General features: G+C 40.8%; 11 non-coding genes across 11 annotated transcripts; all 11 read left to right on the forward strand.

The window, feature by feature from the left end:
* Nucleotides 1-59: 59 nt before the first annotated feature.
* TRNAS-AGA (transfer RNA serine (anticodon AGA)) lies at nucleotides 60-141 on the forward strand. The gene has a single exon. It is a non-coding gene; the product is annotated as a tRNA-Ser (tRNA).
* Nucleotides 142-1422: 1281 nt separating this feature from the next.
* TRNAH-GUG (transfer RNA histidin (anticodon GUG)) lies at nucleotides 1423-1494 on the forward strand. Its single transcript has one exon. It is a non-coding gene; the product is annotated as a tRNA-His (tRNA).
* A 2588-nt stretch (nucleotides 1495-4082) lies between these two features.
* On the forward strand, nucleotides 4083-4164 carry TRNAS-AGA (transfer RNA serine (anticodon AGA)). The gene has a single exon. It is a non-coding gene; the product is annotated as a tRNA-Ser (tRNA).
* Nucleotides 4165-5445: 1281 nt separating this feature from the next.
* On the forward strand, nucleotides 5446-5517 carry TRNAH-GUG (transfer RNA histidin (anticodon GUG)). Its single transcript has one exon. It is a non-coding gene; the product is annotated as a tRNA-His (tRNA).
* Nucleotides 5518-8105: 2588 nt separating this feature from the next.
* On the forward strand, nucleotides 8106-8187 carry TRNAS-AGA (transfer RNA serine (anticodon AGA)). The gene has a single exon. It is a non-coding gene; the product is annotated as a tRNA-Ser (tRNA).
* A 1281-nt stretch (nucleotides 8188-9468) lies between these two features.
* On the forward strand, nucleotides 9469-9540 carry TRNAH-GUG (transfer RNA histidin (anticodon GUG)). The gene has a single exon. It is a non-coding gene; the product is annotated as a tRNA-His (tRNA).
* A 2588-nt stretch (nucleotides 9541-12128) lies between these two features.
* Nucleotides 12129-12210, forward strand: TRNAS-AGA (transfer RNA serine (anticodon AGA)). The gene has a single exon. It is a non-coding gene; the product is annotated as a tRNA-Ser (tRNA).
* Nucleotides 12211-13490: 1280 nt separating this feature from the next.
* TRNAH-GUG (transfer RNA histidin (anticodon GUG)) lies at nucleotides 13491-13562 on the forward strand. Its single transcript has one exon. It is a non-coding gene; the product is annotated as a tRNA-His (tRNA).
* Nucleotides 13563-16120: 2558 nt separating this feature from the next.
* Nucleotides 16121-16202, forward strand: TRNAS-AGA (transfer RNA serine (anticodon AGA)). The gene has a single exon. It is a non-coding gene; the product is annotated as a tRNA-Ser (tRNA).
* A 3941-nt stretch (nucleotides 16203-20143) lies between these two features.
* On the forward strand, nucleotides 20144-20225 carry TRNAS-AGA (transfer RNA serine (anticodon AGA)). Its single transcript has one exon. It is a non-coding gene; the product is annotated as a tRNA-Ser (tRNA).
* A 1281-nt stretch (nucleotides 20226-21506) lies between these two features.
* TRNAH-GUG (transfer RNA histidin (anticodon GUG)) lies at nucleotides 21507-21578 on the forward strand. Its single transcript has one exon. It is a non-coding gene; the product is annotated as a tRNA-His (tRNA).
* The last annotated feature ends 288 nt before the right edge of the window (nucleotides 21579-21866 follow it).

Genomic DNA, 21866 nt, shown 5'->3' on the forward strand with positions numbered 1-21866 from the left:
TTTGATGTGGGAAAACGTCAAAACTTTCAAACAAAATATTTGTAGGCAGCTTACAGCAAGTTGTTGTGGCCGAGTGGTTAAGGCGATGGACTAGAAATCCATTGGGGTATCCCCGCTCAGGTTCGAATCCTGCCAACAACGAGAATCTTTTTATTATCGGCTACAATTTCAGAAGTTAACCTTTAGTATTTCTTCCATTTCAGTTTTATAAATAGGTGGCTTATTTTTGTGTCACTATTGCCTCTCCACATATTTGTTATCGCTACCTCTTTCATGTCTTTGCTACACCTCATTCCTACTTTAGCACTGGTGTAAACGCTTCAAATTATTATACCGTTGCTCTCTCATTCATACCTGCGCATGCACTTGAAAGTTACTTTACCAATAAAAGACGCAAAGAGAGAAATAGAACAAAAGTGCTGGCTGGATTGGCAAACACACTTCATAAAACTGCATTTTCTTTTTTATTCTCCCCCGTGTTACATGCTTAACCTCCCCATGTGTAATTTCTCTTAACCTGCTGTCCCAGGAAGAGAATTTCATGTACAGGCTCTTTCTGTGTTTTTTTCCCTAGTCTGTCTTTCCCATTTCTTAGCTGTGTAACTGTTCCTTTACGCGCTCTATTTAAACGCCATCAATCTCATTTGAGCTCCTTGCGCCCGCTTCTGTTTTCTCCACCTCTCATACTGCCAGTTCTCTCTTTCTCTGTGGTTGGTGGCTACTTTCCTGAGCTTCCGAAGCCACGTGGTTCCTGCCTCTTGTTGTCAGACTTGAATTGGAAAAGGAACCATATTAACAAGCCTTTACCACTCACACACGGCGGAAGTTTATACTTTAATTCAGTGAGCTAAGAACAGCGTGTTGTGGGTCCCCTACGAGCCATTGTGCTTGCTTCATCATGATTTGGCACCAGTCATTAGCCGCAGCTCTGCTAATGAGCCACTGAGGTCAGTTTCAATATTTACTCAAAAACATAACCATGCAGCCCACCCCTCAACTGTGTATTTATCTTGCTTTTCTGCTGTTCGTGTGATTAGCTGGGAGGAGCTCACGGCGACATCCTCCCTATAAAAGTGTAGATGGATCACTCTCTAACTCTTTCTTGCTTCACATACAAATGGCTTGAACGGTGCAGGGGAGATGCAGGTCTAATAGACAGAATAGAAGGCCTGTGCCAGGTGGGTTTCTCTGCATTGGTGTCCCATCACAGGTCCGCAAGTGTAATGTGTGATCTTTGACTCCTGGCATTTCACAAGCAGGCGGCCAGGAAACGGTTTCAGCCTATCAACCACTGAGGAGACGCAGCCTCTGAATGAGGAATGAGGAAGCAATGAATGCATCCAGCCTATCACAGGAACAGCCCTGAGTGTTCCGAATTATAAATTCTCCATGTCAGTGTATGTAGTTGAGCCCAAGTAGCTCGCCGTGATCGTATAGTGGTTAGTACTCTGCGTTGTGGCCGCAGCAACCTTGGTTCGAATCCGAGTCACGGCATTGTGGTTGGCAATGTCACGGCAGTTGGGTGTTAATTTTACAGAATTAGCAAATGTTCCAGTGGTTTTTGTAAAATGTCTATTAAAAACAGATCCTTTCAAATATTTAAACCATCTAACAACAAATGATTTAAACTCGCATGATTATAAGCTGTAGCTATAATGTATTTACTTACATAAATTATCGTTCTTGAACCTATTGGAGGTGGAGGGGGAGCGGAGCTCACCCCCCAGGTGCAGTTGAGTGACCTGTGTTGTGGCTCTCTAGAGGGAAGGCACACATTTTGCTGTCACCCAGCCCAATGCAGACGTGTATTGGGGCCAGGTTTCAGGCAAATAGAGCAGTAAGTGCAGAGACATGTTCACTCTCTAAAAGTGGCATTTCTAAAATAGTAAAGTTAAATCCAACCTCACCAGTAAGTAGGATTTTCAATAAATAAATAAAGCTACTCCTCTCCGATATGGAATTACCAAATAAAAAGTATAGGGGAATACACAGAGCTAACCTATGAGAGGGGTAGACCTCACAGTAGTGAAAAATGAAATAGACTGTTTGGTACTTACAGGACACGCGAACCACCAAAGTACATATCTTATTTTTTACTTACATAGCATCATGCACCTAGGACTACCTAGGGCCTACCTTAGGTGTAAATTATATGTAATAAAAGGGGAGTTTAAGGCTTGGCAAGTAGGCTGGGACTCCCCTGGGAGACCCCTGAGTCTATGCCCAGAACCATAACTCTGCCAGTCGAGTACTTACCTAAAAGCCGATAACTCACTTTTCTTCCATAGGCTAACATTGAGTGGTTTCACTTGGAAATTCTTCTAAGTGGTGTGGAGTTTTGGAACTTTAAAATATTCATCTAAAATCAGCCGAACAACGAATTCTGATTTACTCACCTGTTATCAGGAGAGACCTCAGTGCTGCATCTTGGAGCTCGGTACTGACCCTGAAAAGTAATTTTAACCGTACTTACCAGTAACTCGAATTTCCTTCCATGGGATATCATTGCCTGCTTTTTGCTGAAAATTTTCTAAGTGTCGATTTTTGAAACTTACAAATATTCTTTAAAAATCGTACCAACTGTGAAAACGTAATTGTTTACCTGTTTTAGATAGATGTCCCAGTACTGAGCCTAGGAGCCCAGCACTGGATTACAAAAGTAACGAGAACGTACTTTACCCGTAACTTGAATTTTCTTCCATAGGAAACCATTGACTGTTTTTCTGTGAAATTTCTTCTAAGTGTCGATTTTGCAAACATGTAAATATTCCTTAAAAATCGCCTGTATAACTTAAACGCAGTTTCTCAACTGCTTACAGGTGGTACAGTAGTGCTGGATCTAGGATCCAACACTGACCTAGAAAAAGTAACCATAATCCCACTTACCTGCTAAGTGAATTTCCTTCCATAGGATAACGTTGGTATTTTGATCAGCAAAAGTTTCTAAGTGTCAACTTTTAAAATAGCAAAATATTGCTTAAAAATCACAACAGTAACTAAAACGAATTTACTCACTTGTTTCCAAGAACTGTCCCAGGACTGAATCTAGGATCCAGTCCTGGATTTAGAAAAGTAATCCTGAAAGTAATTAATTGCATATAACTTAAAATTCCCATTGAGCTCAATGTATTATTGTGATTCAAATGGTGTTGCCTATTGCAATAAACTGTAACTATGACCTGCAAAAGTCAATTGCCTATTGCAAAGTATTTAACTAAAGCATCTCATTCTGATAAAGTATATTTTGATACCTATTGTTGGTTCTAAAATAAAACAACAATATCTTTTGTATGCAAACCAATGGCCTAGAGTTCAGTTCTTGAGTGTGTGAGACCATTTGCTGACTGAGTGTGTACAACAAATGTTTTACACTGTACTCTGATACTGCCTTACTGCTCGGCAAGCTACCACTTTAGAGAGTAAGGTTATATCTAACTTTAGCCTCTGCCAAACCTCTGGGGACTGGGGACTCTGTGCACACTGTACCTATTTGGGAACAGTATATACAGAGCCACTTTCTCACAGTAGTGATAAAGTGATTAGAGTCCTACGGCCAACATAAAGATACAGCAAAACGTGAGGTGAAAAGCAAAAAGGTTGCTGGTAGGCCACCTTAAGGATGCCAGGTCTAACAAAAACTGAACTAAGGATAACATGAGTAAAACATCAGGTTTCTCTACTGCATTTGGTGAGACAAGTGGGCCTTCTTTTATCTTCCATTCAAGCAATCTTTGACAGACCCCTTTATTATAGAGCTTTTCAAGGATTAAAGATAAGGCACTTACAAAGGAGTCCCAAATAATCAGAGATGGTTGACTTCTGTAATATGGGTCGTAGACTAAAAGCAGCACAAAAACAGAGTGCAACAGGGTCCAAAAAACTTGAGTGCCACAAGAGAGTTTGAATGCAAGCGTATCCTTTTACAGATCCAGAGATATACTCATGCAATTTTTGTTTTTAGGACAGAACGTGCATGATGAAAAAAACATTGTTTTTAAAAAGCGCATTGCAGAATATCAGAACTTTGATGTGGGAAAACTTCAAAACTTTCAAACAAAATATTTGTAGGCAGCTTATAGCAAGTTGTTGTGGCCGAGTGGTTAAGGCGATGGACTAGAAATCCATTGGGGTATCCCCGCGCAGGTTCGAACCCTGCCAACAACGAGAATCTTTTTATTATCGGCTACAATTTCAGAAGTTAACCTTTAGTATTTCTTCCATTTCAGTTTTATAAATAGGTGGCTTATTTTTGTGTCACTATTGCCTCTCCACATATTTGTTATCGCTACCTCTTTCATGTCTTTGCTACACCTCATTCCTCCTTTAGCACTGGTGTAAACGCTTCAAATTATTATACGGTTGCTCTCTCATTCATACCTGCGCATGCACTTGAAAGTTACTTTACCAATAAAAGACGCAAAGAGAGAAATAGAACAAAAGTGCTGGCTGGATTGGCAAACACACTTCATAAAACTGCATTTTCTTTTTTATTCTCCCCCGTGTTACATGCTTAACCTCCCCATGTGTAATTTCTCTTAACCTGCTGTCCCAGGAAGAGAATTTCATGTACAGGCTCTTTCTGTGTTTTTTTCCCTAGTCTGTCTTTCCCATTTCTTAGCTGTGTAACTGTTCCTTTACGCGCTCTATTTAAATGCCATCAATCTCATTTGAGCTCCTTGCTCCCGCTTCTGTTTTCTCCACCTCTCATACTGCCAGTTCTCTCTTTCTCTGTGGTTGGTGGCTACTTTCCTGAGCTTCCGAAGCCACGTGGTTCCTGCCTCTTGTTGTCAGACTTGAATTGGAAAAGGAACCATATTAACAAGCCTTTACCACTCACACACGGCGGAAGTTTATACTTTAATTCAGTGAGCTAAGAACAGCGTGTTGTGGGTCCCCTACGAGCCATTGTGCTTGCTTCATCATGATTTGGCACCAGTCATTAGCCGCAGCTCTGCTAATGAGCCACTGAGGTCAGTTTCAATATTTACTCAAAAACATAACCATGCAGCCCACCCCTCAACTGTGTATTTATCTTGCTTTTCTGCTGTTCGTGTGATTAGCTGGGAGGAGCTCACGGCGACATCCTCCCTATAAAAGTGTAGATGGATCACACTCTAACTCTTTCTTGCTTCACATACAAATGGCTTGAAAGGTGCAGGGAAGATGCAGGTCTAATAGACAGAATAGAAGGCCTGTGCCAGGTGGGTTTCTCTGCATTGGTGTCCCATCACAGGTCCGCAAGTGTATTGTGTGATCTTTGACTCCTGGCATTTCACAAGCAGGCGGCCAGGAAACGGTTTCAGCCTATCAACCACTGAGGAGACGCAGCCTCTGAATGAGGAATGAGGAAGCAATGAATACATCCAGCCTATCACAGGAACAGCCCTGAGTGTTCCGAATTATAAATTCTCCATGTCATTGTATGTCGTTGAGCCCAAGTAGCTCGCCGTGATCGTATAGTGGTTAGTACTCTGCGTTGTGGCCGCAGCAACCTCGGTTCGAATCCGAGTCACGGCATTGTGGTTGGCAATGTCACGGCAGTTGGGTGTTAATTTTACAGAATTAGCAAATGTACCAGTGGTTTTTGTAAAATGTCTATTAAAAACAGATCCTTTCAAATATTTAAACCATCTAACAACAAATGATTTAAACTCGCATGATTATAAGCTGTAGCTATAATGTATTTACTTACATAAATTATCGTTCTTGAACCTATTGGGGGTGGAGGGGGAGCGGAGCTCACCCCCCAGGTGCAGTTGAGTGACCTGTGTTGTGGCTCTCTAGAGGGAAGGCACAAATTTTGCTGTCACCCAGCCCAATCCAGACGTGTATTGGGGCCAGGTTTCAGGCAAATAGAGCAGTAAGTGCAGAGACATGTTCACTCTCTAAAAGTGGCATTTCTAAAATAGTAAAGTTAAATCCAACCTCACCAGTAAGTAGGATTTTCAATAAATAAATAAAGCTACTCCTCTCCGATATGGAATTACCAAATAAAAAGTATAGGGGAATACACAGAGCTAACCTATGAGAGGGGTAGACCTCACAGTAGTGAAAAATGAAATAGACTGTTTGGTACTTACAGGACACGCGAACCACCAAAGTACATAGCTTATTTTTTACTTACATAGCATCATGCACCTAGGACTACCTAGGGCCTACCTTAGGTGTCAATTATATGTAATAAAAGGGGAGTTTAAGGCTTGGCAAGTAGGCTGGGACTCCCCTGGGAGACCCCTGAGTCTATGCCCAGAACCATAACTCTGCCAGTCGAGTACTTACCTAAAAGCCGATAACTCACTTTTCTTCCATAGGCTAACATTGAGTGGTTTCACTTGGAAATTCTTCTAAGTGGTGTGGAGTTTTGGAACTTTAAAATATTCATCTAAAATCAGCCGAACAACGAATTCTGATTTACTCACCTGTTATCAGGAGAGACCTCAGTGCTGCATCTTGGAGCTCGGTACTGACCCTGAAAAGTAATTTTAACCGTACTTACCAGTAACTCGAATTTCCTTCCATGGGATATCATTGCCTGCTTTTTGCTGAAAATTTTCTAAGTGTCGATTTTTGAAACTTACAAATATTCTTTAAAAATCGTACCAACTGTGAAAACGTAATTGTTTACCTGTTTTAGATAGATGTCCCAGTACTGAGCCTAGGAGCCCAGCACTGGATTACAAAAGTAACGAGAACGTACTTTACCCGTAACTTGAATTTTCTTCCATAGGAAACCATTGACTGTTTTTCTGTGAAATTTCTTCTAAGTGTCGATTTTGCAAACATGTAAATATTCCTTAAAAATCGCCTGTATAACTTAAACGCCGTTTCTCAACTGCTTACAGGTGGTACAGTAGTGCTGGATCTAGGATCCAACACTGACCTAGAAAAAGTAACCATAATCCCACTTACCTGCTAAGTGAATTTCCTTCCATAGGATAACGTTGGTATTTTGATCAGCAAAAGTTTCTAAGTGTCAACTTTTAAAATAGCAAAATATTGCTTAAAAATCACAACAGTAACTAAAACGAATTTACTCACTTGTTTCCAAGAACTGTCCCAGGACTGAATCTAGGATCCAGTCCTGGATTTAGAAAAGTAATCCTGAAAGTAATTAATTGCATATAACTTAAAATTCCCATTGAGCTCAATGTATTATTGTGATTCAAATTGTGTTGCCTATTGCAATAAACTGTAACTATGACCTGCAAAAGTCAATTGCCTATTGCAAAGTATTTAACTAAAGCATCTCATTCTGAGAAAGTATATTTTGATACCTATTGTTGGTTCTAAAATAAAACAACAATATCTTTTGTATGCAAACCAATGGCCTAGAGTTCAGTTCTTGAGTGTGTGAGACCATTTGCTGACTGAGTGTGTACAACAAATGTTTTACACTGTACTCTGATACTGCCTTACTGCTCGGCAAGCTACCACTTTAGAGAGTAAGGTTATATCTAACTTTAGCCTCTGCCAAACCTCTGGGGACTGGGGACTCTGTGCACACTGTACCTATTTGGGAACAGTGTATACAGAGCCACTTTCTCACAGTAGTGATAAAGTGATTAGAGTCCTAAGGCCAACATAAAGATACAGCAAAACGTGAGGTGAAAAGCAAAAAGGTTGCTGGTAGGCCACCTTAAGGATGCCAGGTCTAACAAAAACTGAACTAAGGATAACATGAGTAAAACATCAGGTTTCTCTACTGCATTTGGTGAGACAAGTGGGCCTTCTTTTATCTTCCATTCAAGCAATCTTTGACAGACCCCTTTATTATAGAGCTTTTCAAGGATTAAAGATAAGGCACTTACAAAGGAGTCCCAAATAATCAGAGATGGTTGACTTCTGTAATATGGGTCGTAGACTAAAAGCAGCACAAAAACAGAGTGCAACAGGGTCCAAAAAACTTGAGTGCCACAAGCGAGTTTGAATGCAAGCGTATCCTTTTACAGATCCAGAGATATACTCATGCAATTTTTATTTTTAGGACAGAACGTGCATGATGAAAAAAACATTGCTTTTAAAAAGCGCATTGCAGAATATCAGTACTTTGATGTGGGAAAACTTCAAAACTTTCAAACAAAATATTTGTAGGCAGCTTACAGCAAGTTGTTGTGGCCGAGTGGTTAAGGCGATGGACTAGAAATCCATTGGGGTATCCCTGCGCAGGTTCGAATCCTGCCAACAACGCGAATCTTTTTATTATCGGCTACAATTTCAGAAGTTAACCTTTAGTATTTCTTCCATTTCAGTTTTATAAATAGGTGGCTTATTTTTGTGTCACTATTGCCTCTCCACATATTTGTTATCGCTACCTCTTTCATGTCTTTGCTACACCTCATTCCTACTTTAGCACTGGTGTAAACGCTTCAAATTATTATACCGTTGCTCTCTCATTCATACCTGCGCATGCACTTGAAAGTTACTTTACCAATAAAAGACGCAAAGAGAGAAATAGAACAAAAGTTCTGGCTGGATTGGCAAACACACTTCATAAAACTGCATTTTCTTTTTTATTCTCCCCCGTGTTACATGCTTAACCTCCCCATGTGTAATTTCTCTTAACCTGCTGTCCCAGGAAGAGAATTTCATGTACAGGCTCTTTCTGTGTTTTTTTCCCTAGTCTGTCTTTCCCATTTCTTAGCTGTGTAACTGTTCCTTTACGCGCTCTATTTAAACGCCATCAATCTCATTTGAGCTCCTTGCTCCCGCTTCTGTTTTCTCCACCTCTCATACTGCCAGTTCTCTCTTTCTCTGTGGTTGGTGGCTACTTTCCTGAGCTTCCGAAGCCACGTGGTTCCTGCCTCTTGTTGTCAGACTTGAATTGGAAAAGGAACCATATTAACAAGCCTTTACCACTCACACACGGCGGAAGTTTATACTTTAATTCAGTGAGCTAAGAAAAGCGTGTTGTGGGTCCCCTACGAGCCATTGTGCTTGCTTCATCATGATTTGGCACCAGTCATTAGCCGCAGCTCTGCTAATGAGCCACTGAGGTCAGTTTCAATATTTACTCAAAAACATAACCATGCAGCCCACCCCTCAACTGTGTATTTATCTTGCTTTTCTGCTGTTCGTGTGATTAGCTGGGAGGAGCTCACGGCGACATCCTCCCTATAAAAGTGTAGATGGATCACTCTCTAACTCTTTCTTGCTTCACATACAAATGGCTTGAAAGGTGCAGGGAAGATGCAGGTCTAATAGACAGAATAGAAGGCCTGTGCCAGGTGGGTTTCTCTGCATTGGTGTCCCATCACAGGTCCGCAAGTGTATTGTGTGATCTTTGACTCCTGGCATTTCACAAGCAGGCGGCCAGGAAACGGTTTCAGCCTATCAACCACTGAGGAGACGCAGCCTCTGAATGAGGAATGAGGAAGCAATGAATACATCCAGCCTATCACAGGAACAGCCCTGAGTGTTCCGAATTATAAATTCTCCATGTCACTGTATGTCGTTGAGCCCAAGTAGCTCGCCGTGATCGTATAGTGGTTAGTACTCTGCGTTGTGGCCGCAGCAACCTCGGTTCGAATCCGAGTCACGGCATTGTGGTTGGCAATGTCACGGCAGTTGGGTGTTAATTTTACAGAATTAGCAAATGTACCAGTGGTTTTTGTAAAATGTCTATTAAAAACAGATCCTTTCAAATATTTAAACCATCTAACAACAAATGATTTAAACTCGCATGTTTATAAGCTGTAGCTATAATGTATTTACTTACATAAATTATCGTTCTTGAACCTATTGGGGGTGGAGGGGGAGCGGAGCTCACCCCCCAGGTGCAGTTGAGTGACCTGTGTTGTGGCTCTCTAGAGGGAAGGCACAAATTTTGCTGTCACCCAGCCCAATCCAGACGTGTATTGGGGCCAGGTTTCAGGCAAATAGAGCAGTAAGTGCAGAGACATGTTCACTCTCTAAAAGTGGCATTTCTAAAATAGTAAAGTTAAATCCAACCTCACCAGTAAGTAGGATTTTCAATAAATAAATAAAGCTACTCCTCTCCGATATGGAATTACCAAATAAAAAGTATAGGGGAATACACAGAGCTAACCTATGAGAGGGGTAGACCTCACAGTAGTGAAAAATGAAATAGACTGTTTGGTACTTACAGGACACGCGAACCACCAAAGTACATATCTTATTTTTTACTTACATAGCATCATGCACCTAGGACTACCTAGGGCCTACCTTAGGTGTAAATTATATGTAATAAAAGGGGAGTTTAAGGCTTGGCAAGTAGGCTGGGACTCCCCTGGGAGACCCCTGAGTCTATGCCCAGAACCATAACTCTGCCAGTCGAGTACTTACCTAAAAGCCGATAACTCACTTTTCTTCCATAGGCTAACATTGAGTGGTTTCACTTGGAAATTCTTCTAAGTGGTGTGGAGTTTTGGAACTTTAAAATATTCATCTAAAATCAGCCGAACAACGAATTCTGATTTACTCACCTGTTATCAGGAGAGACCTCAGTGCTGCATCTTGGAGCTCGGTACTGACCCTGAAAAGTAATTTTAACCGTACTTACCAGTAACTCGAATTTCCTTCCATGGGATATCATTGCCTGCTTTTTGCTGAAAATTTTCTAAGTGTCGATTTTTGAAACTTACAAATATTCTTTAAAAATCGTACCAACTGTGAAAACGTAATTGTTTACCTGTTTTAGATAGATGTCCCAGTACTGAGCCTAGGAGCCCAGCACTGGATTACAAAAGTAACGAGAACGTACTTTACCCGTAACTTGAATTTTCTTCCATAGGAAACCATTGACTGTTTTTCTGTGAAATTTCTTCTAAGTGTCGATTTTGCAAACATGTAAATATTCCTTAAAAATCGCCTGTATAACTTAAACGCCGTTTCTCAACTGCTTACAGGTGGTACAGTAGTGCTGGATCTAGGATCCAACACTGACCTAGAAAAAGTAACCATAATCCCACTTACCTGCTAAGTGAATTTCCTTCCATAGGATAACGTTGGTATTTTGATCAGCAAAAGTTTCTAAGTGTCAACTTTTAAAATAGCAAAATATTGCTTAAAAATCACAACAGTAACTAAAACGAATTTACTCACTTGTTTCCAAGAACTGTCCCAGGACTGAATCTAGGATCCAGTCCTGGATTTAGAAAAGTAATCCTGAAAGTAATTAATTGCATATAACTTAAAATTCCCATTGAGCTCAATGTATTATTGTGATTCAAATTGTGTTGCCTATTGCAATAAACTGTAACTATGACCTGCAAAAGTCAATTGCCTATTGCAAAGTATTTAACTAAAGCATCTCATTCTGAGAAAGTATATTTTGATACCTATTGTTGGTTCTAAAATAAAACAACAATATCTTTTGTATGCAAACCAATGGCCTAGAGTTCAGTTCTTGAGTGTGTGAGACCATTTGCTGACTGAGTGTGTACAACAAATGTTTTACACTGTACTCTGATACTGCCTTACTGCTCGGCAAGCTACCACTTTAGAGAGTAAGGTTATATCTAACATTAGCCTCTGCCAAACCTCTGGGGACTGGGGACTCTGTGCACACTGTACCTATTTGGGAACAGTATATACAGAGCCACTTTCTCACAGTAGTGATAAAGTGATTAGAGTCCTACGGCCAACATAAAGATACAGCAAAACGTGAGGTGAAAAGCAAAAAGGTTGCTGGTAGGCCACCTTAAGGATGCCAGGTCTAACAAAAACTGAACTAAGGATAACATGAGTAAAACATCAGGTTTCTCTACTGCATTTGGTGAGACAAGTGGGCCTTCTTTTATCTTCCATTCAAGCAATCTTTGACAGACCCCTTTATTATAGAGCTTTTCAAGGATTAAAGATAAGGCACTTACAAAGGAGTCCCAAATAATCAGAGATGGTTGACTTCTGTAATATGGGTCGTAGACTAAAAGCAGCACAAAAACAGAGTGCAACAGGGTCCAAAAAACTTGAGTGCCACAAGAGAGTTTGAATGCAAGCGTATCCTTTTACAGATCCAGAGATATACTCATGCAATTTTTATTTTTAGGACAGAACGTGCATGATGAAAAAAACATTGTTTTTAAAAAGCGCATTGCAGAATATCAGTACTTTGATGTGGGAAAACGTCAAAACTTTCAAACAAAATATTTGTAGGCAGCTTACAGCAAGTTGTTGTGGCCGAGTGGTTAAGGCGATGGACTAGAAATCCATTGGGGTATCCCCGCGCAGGTTCGAATCCTGCCAACAACGAGAATCTTTTTATTATCGGCTACAATTTCAGAAGTTAACCTTTAGTATTTCTTCCATTTCAGTTTTATAAATAGGTGGCTTATTTTTGTGTCACTATTGCCTCTCCACATATTTGTTATCGCTACCTCTTTCATGTCTTTGCTACACCTCATTCCTACTTTAGCACTGGTGTAAACGCTTCAAATTATTATACCGTTGCTCTCTCATTCATACCTGCGCATGCACTTGAAAGTTACTTTACCAATAAAAGACGCAAAGAGAGAAATAGAACAAAAGTGCTGGCTGGATTGGCAAACACAATTCATAAAACTGCATTTTCTTTTTTATTCTCCCCCGTGTTACATGCTTAACCTCCCCATGTGTAATTTCTCTTAACCTGCTGTCCCAGGAAGAGAATTTCATGTACAGGCTCTTTCTGTGTTTTTTCCCTAGTCTGTCTTTCCCATTTCTTAGCTGTGTAACTGTTCCTTTACGCGCTCTATTTAAACGCCATCAATCTCATTTGAGCTCCTTGCGCCCGCTTCTGTTTTCTCCACCTCTCATACTGCCAGTTCTCTCTTTCTCTGTGGTTGGTGGCTACTTTCCTGAGCTTCCGAAGCCACGTGGTTCCTGTCTCTTGTTGTCAGACTTGAATTGGAAAAGGAACCATATTAACAAGCCTTTACCACTCACACACGGCGGAAGTTTATACTTTAATTCAGTGAGCTAAGAACAGCGTGTTGTGGGTCCCCTACGAGCCATTGTGCTTGCTTCATCATGATTTGGCACCAGTCATTAGCCGCAGCTCTGCTAATGAGCCACTGAGGTCAGTTTCAATATTTACTCAAAAACATAACCATGCAGCCCACCCCTCAACTGTGTATTTATCTTGCTTTTCTGCTGTTCGTGTGATTAGCTGGGAGGAGCTCACGGCGACATCCTCCCTATAAAAGTGTAGATGGATCACTCTCTAACTCTTTCTTGCTTCACATACAAATGGCTTGAACGGTGCAGGGGAGATGCAGGTCTAATAGACAGAATAGAAGGCCTGTGCCAGGTGGGTTTCTCTGCATTGGTGTCCCATCACAGGTCCGCAAGTGTAATGTGTGATCTTTGACTCCTGGCATTTCACAAGCAGGCGGCCAGGAAACGGTTTCAGCCTATCAACCACTGAGGAGACGCAGCCTCTGAATGAGGAATGAGGAAGCAATGAATGCATCCAGCCTATCACAGGAACAGCCCTGAGTGTTCCGAATTATAAATTCTCCATGTCAGTGTATGTAGTTGAGCCCAAGTAGCTCGCCGTGATCGTATAGTGGTTAGTACTCTGCGTTGTGGCCGCAGCAACCTTGGTTCGAATCCGAGTCACGGCAGTTGGGTGTTAATTTTACAGAATTAGCAAATGTTCCAGTGGTTTTTGTAAAATGTCTATTAAAAACAGATCCTTTCAAATATTTAAACCATCTAACAACAAATGATTTAAACTCGCATGATTATAAGCTGTAGCTATAATGTATTTACTTACATAAATTATCGTTCTTGAACCTATTGGGGGTGGAGGGGGAGCGGAGCTCACCCCCCAGGTGCAGTTGAGTGACCTGTGTTGTGGCTCTCTAGAGGGAAGGCACAAATTTTGCTGTCACCCAGCCCAATCCAGACGTGTATTGGGGCCAGGTTTCAGGCAAATAGAGCAGTAAGTGCAGAGACATGTTCACTCTCTAAAAGTGGCATTTCTAAAATAGTAAAGTTAAATCCAACCTCACCAGTAAGTAGGATTTTCAATAAATAAATAAAGCTACTCCTCTCCGATATGGAATTACCAAATAAAAAGTATAGGGGAATACACAGAGCTAACCTATGAGAGGGGTAGACCTCACAGTAGTGAAAAATGAAATAGACTGTTTGGTACTTACAGGACACGCGAACCACCAAAGTACATAGCTTATTTTTTACTTACATAGCATCATGCACCTAGGACTACCTAGGGCCTACCTTAGGTGTCAATTATATGTGATAAAAGGGGAGTTTAAGGCTTGGCAAGTAGGCTGGGACTCCCCTGGGAGACCCCTGAGTCTATGCCCAGAACCATAACTCTGCCAGTCGAGTACTTACCTAAAAGCCGATAACTCACTTTTCTTCCATAGGCTAACATTGAGTGGTTTCACTTGGAAATTCTTCTAAGTGGTGTGGAGTTTTGGAACTTTAAAATATTCATCTAAAATCAGCCGAACAACGAATTCTGATTTACTCACCTGTTATCAGGAGAGACCTCAGTGCTGCATCTTGGAGCTCGGTACTGACCCTGAAAAGTAATTTTAACCGTACTTACCAGTAACTCGAATTTCCTTCCATGGGATATCATTGCCTGCTTTTTGCTGAAAATTTTCTAAGTGTCGATTTTTGAAACTTACAAATATTCTTTAAAAATCGTACCAACTGTGAAAACTTAATTGTTTACCTGTTTTAGATAGATGTCCCAGTACTGAGCCTAGGAGCCCAGCACTGGATTACAAAAGTAACGAGAACGTACTTTACCCGTAACTTGAATTTTCTTCCATAGGAAACCATTGACTGTTTTTCTGTGAAATTTCTTCTAAGTGTCGATTTTGCAAACATGTAAATATTCCTTAAAAATCGCCTGTATAACTTAAACGCCGTTTCTCAACTGCTTACAGGTGGTACAGTAGTGCTGGATCTAGGATCCAACACTGACCTAGAAAAAGTAACCATAATCCCACTTACCTGCTAAGTGAATTTCCTTCCATAGGATAACGTTGGTATTTTGATCAGCAAAAGTTTCTAAGTGTCAACTTTTAAAATAGCAAAATATTGCTTAAAAATCACAACAGTAACTAAAACGAATTTACTCACTTGTTTCCAAGAACTGTCCCAGGACTGAATCTAGGATCCAGTCCTGGATTTAGAAAAGTAATCCTGAAAGTAATTAATTGCATATAACTTAAAATTCCCATTGAGCTCAATGTATTATTGTGATTCAAATTGTGTTGCCTATTGCAATAAACTGTAACTATGACCTGCAAAAGTCAATTGCCTATTGCAAAGTATTTAACTAAAGCATCTCATTCTGAGAAAGTATATTTTGATACCTATTGTTGGTTCTAAAATAAAACAACAATATCTTTTGTATGCAAACCAATGGCCTAGAGTTCAGTTCTTGAGTGTGTGAGACCATTTGCTGACTGAGTGTGTACAACAAATGTTTTACACTGTACTCTGATACTGCCTTACAGCTCGGCAAGCTACCACTTTAGAGAGTAAGGTTATATCTAACTTTAGCCTCTGCCAAACCTCTGGGGACTCTGTGCACACTGTACCTATTTGGGAACAGTATATACAGAGCCACTTTCTCACAGTAGTGATAAAGTGATTAGAGTCCTAAGGCCAACATAAAGATACAGCAAAACGTGAGGTGAAAAGCAAAAAGGTTGCTGGTAGGCCACCTTAAGGATGCCAGGTCTAACAAAAACTGAACTAAGGATAACATGAGTAAAACATCAGGTTTCTCTACTGCATTTGGTGAGACAAGTGGGCCTTCTTTTATCTTCCATTCAAGCAATCTTTGACAGACCCCTTTATTATAGAGCTTTTCAAGGATTAAAGATAAGGCACTTACAAAGGAGTCCCAAATAATCAGAGATGGTTGACTTCTGTAATATGGGTCGTAGACTAAAAGCAGCACAAAAACAGAGTGCAACAGGGTCCAAAAAACTTGAGTGCCACAAGAGAGTTTGAATGCAAGCGTATCCTTTTACAGATCCAGAGATATACTCATGCAATTTTTATTTTTAGGACAGAACGTGCATGATGAAAAAAACATTGTTTTTAAAAAGCGCATTGCAGAATATCAGTACTTTGATGTGGGAAAACTTCAAAACTTTCAAACAAAATATTTGTAGGCAGCTTACAGCAAGTTGTTGTGGCCGAGTGGTTAAGGCGATGGACTAGAAATCCATTGGGGTATCCCCGCGCAGATTCGAATCCTGCCAACAACGAGAATCTTTTTATTATCGGCTACAATTTCAGAAGTTAACCTTTAGTATTTCTTCCATTTCAGTTTTATAAATAGGTGGCTTATTTTTGTGTCACTATTGCCTCTCCACATATTTGTTATCGCTACCTCTTTCATGTCTTTGCTACACCTCATTCCTACTTTAGCACTGGTGTAAACGCTTCAAATTATTATACCGTTGCTCTCTCATTCATACCTGCGCATGCACTTGAAAGTTACTTTACCAATAAAAGACGCAAAGAGAGAAATAGAACAAAAGTGCTGGCTGGATTGGCAAACACACTTCATAAAACTGCATTTTCTTTTTTATTCTCCCCCGTGTTACATGCTTAACCTCCCCATGTGTAATTTCTCTTAACCTGCTGTCCCAGGAAGAGAATTTCATGTACAGGCTCTTTCTGTGTTTTTTTCCCTAGTCTGTCTTTCCCATTTCTTAGCTGTGTAACTGTTCCTTCACGCACTCTATTTAAACGCCATCAATCTCATTTGAGCTCCTTGCTCCCGCTTCTGTTTTCTCCACCTCTCATACTGCCAGTTCTCTCTTTCTCTGTGGTTGGTGGCTACTTTCCTGAGCTTCCGAAGCCACGTGGTTCCTGCCTCTTGTTGTCAGACTTGAATTGGAAAAGAAACCATATTAACAAGCCTTTACCACTCACACACGGCGGAAGGTTATACTTTAATTCAGTGAGCTAAGAAAAGCGTGTTGTTGGTCCCCTACGAGCCATTGTGCTTGCTTCATCATGATTTGGCACCAGTCATTAGCCGCAGCTCTGCTAATGAGCCACTGAGGTCAGTTTCAATATTTACTCAAAAACATAACCATACAGCCCACCCCTCAACTGTGTATTTATCTTGCTTTTCTGCTGTTCGTGTGATTAGCTGGGAGGAGCTCACGGCGACATCCTCCCTTTAAAAGTGTAGATGGATCACTCTCTAACTCTTTCTTGCTTCACATACAAATGGCTTGAAAGGTGCAGGGAAGATGCAGGTCTAATAGACAGAATAGAAGGCCTGTGCCAGGTGGGTTTCTCTGCATTGGTGTCCCATCACAGGTCCGCAAGTGTAATGTGTGATCTTTGACTCCTGCCATTTCACAAGCAGGCGGCCAGGAAACGGTTTCAGCCTATCAACCACTGAGGAGACGCAGCCTCTGAATGAGGAATGAGGAAGCAATGAATACATCCAGCCTATCACAGGAACAGCCCTGAGTGTTCCGAATTATAAATTCTCCATGTCATTGTATGTCGTTGAGCCCAAGTAGCTCGCCGTGATCGTATAGTGGTTAGTACTCTGCGTTGTGGCCGCAGCAACCTCGGTTCGGATCCGAGTCACGGCATTGTGGTTGGCAATGTCACGGCAGTTGGGTGTTAATTTTACAGAATTAGCAAATGTACCAGTGGTTTTTGTAAAATGTCTATTAAAAACAGATCCTTTCAAATATTTAAACCATCTAACAACAAATGATTTAAACTTGCATGATTATAAGCTGTAGCTATAATGTATTTACTTACATAAATTATCGTTCTTGAACCTATTGGGGGTGGAGGGGGAGCGGAGCTCACCCCCCAGGTGCAGTTGAGTGACCTGTGTTGTGGCTCTCTAGAGGGAAGGCACAAATTTTGCTGTCACCCAGCCCAATCCAGACGTGTATTGGGGCCAGGTTTCAGGCAAATAGAGCAGTAAGTGCAGAGACATGTTCACTCTCTAAAAGTGGCATTTCTAAAATAGTAAAGTTAAATCCAACCTCACCAGTAAGTAGGATTTTCAATAAATAAATAAAGCTACTCCTCTCCGATATGGAATTACCAAATAAAAAGTATAGGGGAATACACAGAGCTAACCTATGAGAGGGGTAGACCTCACAGTAGTGAAAAATGAAATAGACTGTTTGGTACTTACAGGACACGCGAACCACCAAAGTACATATCTTATTTTTTACTTACATAGCATCATGCACCTAGGACTACCTAGGGCCTACCTTAGGTGTAAATTATATGTAATAAAAGAGGAGTTTAAGGCTTGGCAAGTAGGCTGGGACTCCCCTGGGAGACCCCTGAGTCTATTCCCAGAACCATAAATCTGCCAGTCGAGTACTTACCTAAAAGCCGATAACTCACTTTTCTTCCATAGGCTAACATTGAGTGGTTTCACTTGGAAATTCTTCTAAGTGGTGTGGAGTTTTGGAACTTTAAAATATTCATCTAAAATCAGCCGAACAACGAATTCTGATTTACTCACCTGTTATCAGGAGAGACCTCAGTGCTGCATCTTGGAGCTCAGTACTGACCCTGAAAAGTAATTTTAACCGTACTTACCAGTAACTCGAATTTCCTTCCATGGGATATCATTGCCTGCTTTTTGCTGAACATTTTCTAAGTGTCGATTTTTGAAACTTACAAATATTCTTTAAAAATCGTACCAACTGTGAAAACGTAATTGTTTACCTGTTTTAGATAGATGTCCCAGTACTGAGCCTAGGAGCCCAGCACTGGATTACAAAAGTAACGAGAACGTACTTCACCCGTAACTTGAATTTTCTTCCATAGGAAACCATTGACTGTTTTTCTGTGAAATTTCTTCTAAGTGTCGATTTTGCAAACATGTAAATATTCCTTAAAAATCGCCTGTATAACTTAAACGCAGTTTCTCAACTGCTTACAGGTGGTACAGTAGTGCTGGATCTAGGATCCAACACTGACCTAGAAAAAGTTACCATAACCCCACTTACCTGCTAAGTGAATTTCCTTCCATAGGATAACATTGGTAATTTGATCAGCAAAAGTTTCGAAGTGTCAACTTTTAAAATAGCAAAATATTGCTTAAAAATCACAACAGTAACTAAAACGAATTTACTCACTTGTTTCCAAGAACTGTCCCAGGACTGAATCTAGGATCCAGTCCTGGATTTAGAAAAGTAATCCTGAAAGTAATTAATTGCATATAACTTAAAATTCCCATTGAGCTCAATGTATTATTGTGATTCAAATTGTGTTGCCTATTGCAATAAACTGTAACTATGACCTGCAAAAGTCAATTGCCTATTGCAAAGTATTTAACTAAAGCATCTCATTCTGAGAAAGTATATTTTGATACCTATTGTTGGTTCTAAAATAAAACAACAATATCTTTTGTATGCAAACCAATGGCCTAGAGTTCAGTTCTTGAGTGTGTGAGACCATTTGCTGACTGAGTTTGTACAACAAATGTTTTACACTGTACTCTGATACTGCCTTACTGCTCGGCAAGCTACCACTTTAGAGAGTAAGGTTATATCTAACTTTAGCCTCTGCCAAACCTCTGGGGACTGGGGACTCTGTGCACACTGTACCTATTTGGGAACAGTATATACAGAGCCACTTTCTCACAATAGTGATAAAGTGATTAGAGTCCTAAGGCCAACATAAAGATACAGCAAAACGTGAGGTGAAAAGCAAAAAGGTTGCTGGTAGGCCACCTTAAGGATGCCAGGTCTAACAAAAACTGAACTAAGGATAACATGAGTAAAACATCAGGTTTCTCTACTGCATTTGGTGAGACAAGTGGGCCTTCTTTTATCTTCCATTCAAGCAATCTTTGACAGACCCCTTTATTATAAAGCTTTTCAAGGATTAAAGATAAGGCACTTACAAAGGAGTCCCAAATACTCAGAGATGGTTGACTTCTGTAATATGGGTCGTAGACTAAAAGCAGCGCAAAAACAGAGTGCAACAGGGTCCAAAAAACTTGAGTGCCACAAGAGAGTTTGAATGCAAGCGTATCCTTTTACAGATCCAGAGATATACTCATGCAATTTTTGTTTTTAGGACAGAACGTGCATGATGAAAAAAACATTGTTTTTAAAAAGCGCATTGCAGAATATCAGTACTATGATGTGGGAAAACTTCAAAACTTTCAAACAAAATATTTGTAGACAGCTTACAGCAAGTTGTTGTGGCCGAGTGGTTAAGGCGATGGACTAGAAATCCATTGGGGTATCCCCGCGCAGGTTCGAATCCTGCCAACAACGAGAATCTTTTTATTATCGGCTACAATTTCAGAAGTTAACCTTTAGTATTTCTTCCATTTCAGTTTTATAAATAGGTGGCTTATTTTTGTGTCACTATTGCCTCTCCACATATTTGTTATCGCTACCTCTTTCATGTCTTTGCTACACCTCATTCCTACTTTAGCACTGGTGTAAACGCTTCAAATTATTATACGGTTGCTCTCTCATTCATACCTGCGCATGCACTTGAAAGTTACTTTACCAATAAAAGACGCAAAGAGAGAAATAGAACAAAAGTGCTGGCTGGATTGGCAAACACACTTCATAAAACTGCATTTTCTTTTTTATTCTCCCCCGTGTTACATGCTTAACCTCCCCATGTGTAATTTCTCTTAACCTGCTGTCCCAGGAAGAGAATTTCATCTACAGGCTCTTTCTGTGTTTTTTTCCCTAGTCTGTCTTTCCCATTTCTTAGCTGTGTAACTGTTCCTTTACGCGCTCTATTTAAACGCCATCAATCTCATTTGAGCTCCTTGCTCCCGCTTCTGTTTTCTCCACCTCTCATACTGCCAGTTCTCTCTTTCTCTGTGGTTGGTGGCTACTTTCCTGAGCTTCCGAAGCCACGTGGTTCCTGCCTCTTGTTGTCAGACTTGAATTGGAAAAGGAACCATATTAACAAGCCTTTACCACTCACACACGGCGGAAGTTTATACTTTAATTCAGTGAGCTAAGAAAAGCGTGTTGTGGGTCCCCTACGAGCCATGGTGCTTGCTTCATCATGATTTGGCACCAGTCATTAGCCGCAGCTCTGCTAATGAGCCACTGAGGTCAGTTTCAATATTTACTCAAAAACATAACCATGCAGCCCACCCCTCAACTGTGTATTTATCTTGCTTTTCTGCTGTTCGTGTGATTAGCTGGGAGGAGCTCACGGCGACATCCTCCCTATAAAAGTGTAGATGGATCACTCTCTAACTCTTTCTTGCTTCACATACAAATGGCTTGAAAGGTGCAGGGAAGATGCAGGTCTAATAGACAGAATAGAAGGTCTGTGCCAGGTGGGTTTCTCTGCATTGGTGTCCCATCACAGGTCCGCAAGTGTAATGTGTGATCTTTGACTCCTGGCATTTCACAAGCAGGCGGCCAGGAAACGGTTTCAGCCTATCAACCACTGAGGAGACGCAGCCTCTGAATGAGGAATGAGGAAGCAATGAATACATCCAGCCTATCACAGGAACAGCCCTGAGTGTTCCGAATTATATATTCTCCATGTCATTGTATGTTGTTGAGCCCAAGTAGCTCGCCGTGATCGTATAGTGGTTAGTACTCTGCGTTGTGGCCGCAGCAACCTCGGTTCGAATCCGAGTCACGGCATTGTGGTTGGCAATGTCACGGCAGTTGGGTGTTAATTTTACAGAATTAGCAAATGTACCAGTGGTTTTTGTAAAATGTCTATTAAAAACAGATCCTTTCAAATATTTAAACCATCTAACAACAAATGATTTAAACTCGCATGATTATAAGCTGTAGCTATAATGTATTTACTTACATAAATTATCGTTCTTGAACCTATTGGGGGTGGAGGGGGAGCGGAGCTCACCCCCCAGGTGCAGTTGAGTGACCTGTGTTGTGGCTCTCTAGAGGGAAGGCACAAATTTTGCT

Source organism: Triturus cristatus, chromosome 12, assembly GCF_964204655.1.
Source record: "Triturus cristatus chromosome 12, aTriCri1.1, whole genome shotgun sequence".
Taxonomy (NCBI): domain Eukaryota; kingdom Metazoa; phylum Chordata; class Amphibia; order Caudata; family Salamandridae; genus Triturus; species Triturus cristatus.